This window comes from Penaeus chinensis, chromosome 41, assembly GCF_019202785.1.
Source record: "Penaeus chinensis breed Huanghai No. 1 chromosome 41, ASM1920278v2, whole genome shotgun sequence".
Classification (NCBI taxonomy): Eukaryota; Metazoa; Arthropoda; class Malacostraca; order Decapoda; family Penaeidae; genus Penaeus; species Penaeus chinensis.
The window spans coordinates 27,727,035-27,732,034 of NC_061859.1; the positions used below are offsets into that span (position 1 = coordinate 27,727,035).

Sequence of the window (5,000 nt, forward strand, 5' to 3'; positions counted from 1 at the left end):
CTTTTTCTCTCTCTTCTTTTTCTCTTTCTTCTTTTTCTCTCTCTTCTTTTTCTCTTTCTTCTTTTTCTCTCTCTTCTTTTTCTCTCTCTTCTTTTTCTCTTTCTTCTTTTTCTCTCTCTTCTTTTTCTGTCTCTTCTTTTTCTCTCTCTTCTTTTTCTCTCTCTTCTTTTTCTGTCTCTTCTTTTTCTGTCTCTTCTTTTTCTCTCTCTTCTTTTTCTCTTTCTTCTTTTTCTCTCTCTTCTTTTTCTGTCTCTTCTTTTTCTCTCTCTTCTTTTTCTCTTTCTTCTTTTTCTCTCTCTTCTTTTTCTGTCTCTTCTTTTTCTCTCTCTTCTTTTTCTCTTTCTTCTTTTTCTCTTTCTTCTTTTTCTCTCTCTCTTCTTTTTCTCTCTCTTCTTTTTCTGTCTCTTCTTTTTCTCTCTCTTCTTTTTCTCTTTCTTCTTTTTCTCTCTCTTCTTTTTCTCTTTCTTCTTTTTCTCTTTCTTCTTTTTCTCTCTCTTCTTTTTCTCTTTCTTCTTTTTCTCTCTCTTCTTTTTCTGTCTCTTCTTTTTCTCTCTCTTCTTTTTCTCTTTCTTCTTTTTCTCTCTCTTCTTTTTCTCTCTCTTCTTTTTCTCTTTCTTCTTTTTCTCTCTCTTCTTTTTCTCTCTCTTCTTTTTCTCTCTCTTCTTTTTCTCTTTCTTCTTTTTCTCTCTCTTCTTTTTCTGTCTCTTCTTTTTCTCTTTCTTCTTTTTCTGTCTCTTCTTTTTCTCTCTCTTCTTTTTCTCTTTCTTCTTTTTCTGTCTCTTCTTTTTCTCTCTCTCTTCTTTTTCTCTCTCTCTTCTTTTTCTCTTTCTTCTTTTTCTGTCTCTTCTTTTTCTCTCTCTTCTTTTTCTCTTTCTTCTTTTTCTCTCTCTTCTTTTTCTCTCTCTTCTTTTTCTCTCTCTTCTTTTTCTCTTTCTTCTTTTTCTCTTTCTTCTTTTTCTCTCTCTTCTTTTTCTCTCTCTTCTTTTTCTCTCTCTTCTTTTTCTCTCTCTTCTTTTTCTCTCTCTTCTTTTTCTGTCTCTTCTTTTTCTCTTTCTTCTTTTTCTGTCTCTTCTTTTTCTCTCTCTTCTTTTTCTCTTTCTTCTTTTTCTGTCTCTTCTTTTTCTCTCTCTCTTCTTTTTCTCTCTCTCTTCTTTTTCTCTTTCTTCTTTTTCTGTCTCTTCTTTTTCTCTCTCTTCTTTTTTTTCTCTTCTTTTTCTCTCTCTTCTTTTTCTCTCTCTTCTTTTCTCTCTCTTCTTTTTCTCTTCTTCTTTTTCTCTCTCTTCTTTTTCTCTCTCTTCTTTTTCTCTCTCTTCTTTTTCTCTCTCTTCTTTTTCTCTCTCTTCTTTTTCTCTCTCTTCTTTTTCTCTCTCTTCTTTTTCTCTCTCTTCTTTTTCTGTCTCTTCTTTTTCTCTCTCTTCTTTTTCTCTCTCTTCTTTTTCTCTCTCTTCTTTTTCTGTCTCTTCTTTTTCTCTCTCTTCTTTTTCTCTTTCTTCTTTTTCTCTCTCTTCTTTTTCTCTTTCTTCTTTTTCTGTCTCTTCTTTTTCTCTCTCTCTTCTTTTTCTCTCTCTCTTCTTTTTCTCTTTCTTCTTTTTCTGTCTCTTCTTTTTCTCTCTCTTCTTTTTCTCTTTCTTCTTTTTCTCTCTCTTCTTTTTCTCTCTCTTCTTTTTCTCTCTCTCTTCTTTTTCTCTTTCTTCTTTTTCTCTCTCTTCTTTTCTCTCTCTTCTTTCTCTCTCTTCTTTTTCTCTCTCTTCTTTTTCTCTCTCTTCTTTTTCTCTTCTCTTCATTTTCTCTCTCTCTTCTTCTCTGTCTCTTCTTTTTCTCTCTCTTCTTTTTTCTCTTTCTTCTTTTTTCTGTCTCTTCATTTTCTCTCTTCTCTTTTTCTCTTCTCTTCTTTTTCTCTTTCTTCTTTCTTTCTTCCTTTTCTCTCTCTCTTCTTTTTCTCTTCTCTTCTTTTTCTCTTTCTTCTTTTTCTCTCTCTTCTTTTTCTCTCTCTTCTTTTTCTCTCTCTTCCTTTTCTCTCTTCATCTTTTCTCTTTCTCTTCTTTTTCTCTCTCTTCTTTATCTCTCTCTTCTTTTTCTCTCTCTCTTTTTCTCTCTCTTCTTTTTCTCTCTCTTCATTTTCTCTGTCTCTTCTTTTTCTCTCCTTTCTTTTTCTCTGTCTCTTCTTTTTCTCTCTTCTTTTTCTCTCTCTTCATTTTCTCTGTCTCTTCTTTTTCTCTCTCTTCTTTTTCTCTGTCTCTTCTTTTTCTCTTTCTTCTTTTTTCTTCTTTTTCTCTCTCTTCTTTTTCTCTGTCTCTTCTTTTTCTCTGTCTCTTCTTTTTCTCTCTCTTCTTTTTCTCTCTCCTGTTTTTCTCTCTCTCTTCTTTTTCTCTCTCTTCTTTTTTCTCTCTCTTCTTTTTTCTCTTTCTTCTTTTTCTCTCTCTTCTTTTTCTCTCTCTCTTCTTTTTATCTCTCTTCTTTTTATCTCTCTTCTTTTTATCTCTCTTCTTTTTATCTCTCTTCTTTTTATCTCTCTTCTTTTTATCTCTCTTCTTTTTATCTCTCTTCTTTTTATCTCTCTTCTTTTTCTCTTTCTTCTTTTTCTCTTTCTTCTTTTTCTCTTTCTTCTTTTTCTCTCTCTTATTTTGCTCTGTCTCTTCTTTTTCTCTTCTTTTTCTCTCTCTTCTTTTTCTCTGTCTCTTCTTTTTCTCTCACTTCTTTTTCTCTCTCTCTTCTTTTTCTCTCTTTTTTTTCTCTGTCTCTTCTTTTTCTCTCTCTCTTCTTTTCTCTGTCTGTCTCTTCTTTTTCTCTGTCTGTCTCTTCTTTTTCTGTCTCTTCTTTTTCTCTCTCTCACTCTCTCCCCCTTCCCTTCCTTTCTCCCTTTTTCTCTCTCCCTCTTTTTTTCATTCTCTCCCTCTGTCTATTTCCCTCTCTGTTTTTATATATTATATATCTATATATATTATATATATATATATATATTTATGTATTATGTATGTATATATTATATATGATTAATATATATATATATATATATATATATATATATATATATAGTATATATATATATAGTATATATATATAGTATATATATATATAGTATATATATATATTATATAGTATATATATATATATATTATATATATATATAGTATATATATATATATATATATATATATATATATATATAGTATATATATATATAGTATATATATATATAGTATATATATATAGTATATATATATAGTATATATATATAGTATATATATATATTATATATATATATATATATATATAAAATATATATATATATAGTATATATATATATAGTATATATATATAGTATATATATATATAGTATATATATATATAGTATATATATATATAGTATATATATATATAGTATATATATATATATTATATATATATATATATATATATATATATATATATATATATATATAGTATATATATTTATATATATAGTATTTATATATATAGTATATATATAGTATATATATATAGTATATATATAGTATATATATATATATATATATATATATATATATATATATAGTATGTATATAGTATATATATATATAGTATGTATATAGTATATATATATAGTATGTATATAGTATATATATAGTTTATGTATATAGTATATATATAGTATATATATAAAGTGTATATATAGTATATATATACTATATATATACTATATATATTAATTATATATACTACATATATACAGTATATATATACTATATATATATACAGTATATATATATAGTATATATATATATATACAGTATTTAATATATAGTATATATATATACTATATATGTAATATATATATACTATATATATACTATATATATACTGTATATATATTGTATATATATACTATATATATACTATATATATACTATATATATACAATATATATACTATATATATACAATATATATACAATATATATATATATATATATACATATATATATATATATATATATATATATATATATATATATATATATATATATAAATATATATATATATTATATGTATTATACATATACTTTATATATATATATATATATATATATATATATATATATAGTATAAATCTATACGAAATCCCTGAATTGGGAGGTCTGGGATTTCATGAAATTACTGTTTTGATCTTTTTTATGTGTGGATGATGTGTGGGTGAGCAAGGGTTAGAATTGTGACCTGCAATGTCCTTAATAACATTATAAGAACTGCTGTCAAAAGGAGCATCTTTCAGATTGAAACTAATTGAAAAATCCATTATTTAGTTCCTAATAAAAACATGACAACAGGTATCTATGACATTTTATATGTAAGAGCATACATTTGTTCATTCATAAGAGCATACATATATTGCTAGATCATTACTATTCATTACATTGCTATCTGGATACCTGACGGTTATTCATCAATCAGCATGAATATATATATTATTGTATTATATATTAACACAGTTGACACTTCCATGGCACCGAGAGTTACATTTCACTTTAGCTTTGAAACACTTACATCTGTTGAACATTTCTTTAGACCACTACAGTTGCATCTAGTGAATCCCTGACCACCACATGCAGAATGTGCAATAACAGCTTCTCGAAGTGACACTGCAGTATCCTGATTTATGTCATCTTCTGTCAGCAAATGCTGGGGGCAGAGGTCAAACTGGTCTCTAGAATACTGACTCTTTAGAACACGTGACTTCACAGCGATCTTATACTGGTCCTTGTCCAGCCAGGGTTTGGGGCAGCAGTTACTACAAAGAAATATGAACCATGGATTGATCATGTCTTATGACATGCTTACAAAACATATCTGTCAGTGAATAACACTAACGTCTGACTTTCCGACATTATGGATAAAAACACCCTGTTGTCAGATAAAGTTTGTTTTAACCCTTATGTGCCCTTCTTAATTTTACATGTATTTTTATAATATGGCAGCATAATATAAAAGCAAGGCTATATT

At 26.9% G+C, this 5,000-nt stretch overlaps 1 long non-coding RNA gene across 1 annotated transcript in view; it reads left to right on the plus strand.

Moving 5' to 3' along the window:
- Positions 1 to 5,000, plus strand: part of LOC125047474 — an 11,297-nt gene that overhangs the window by 4,998 nt on the left and 1,299 nt on the right. The gene's annotated exons all lie outside the window — the stretch shown is intronic.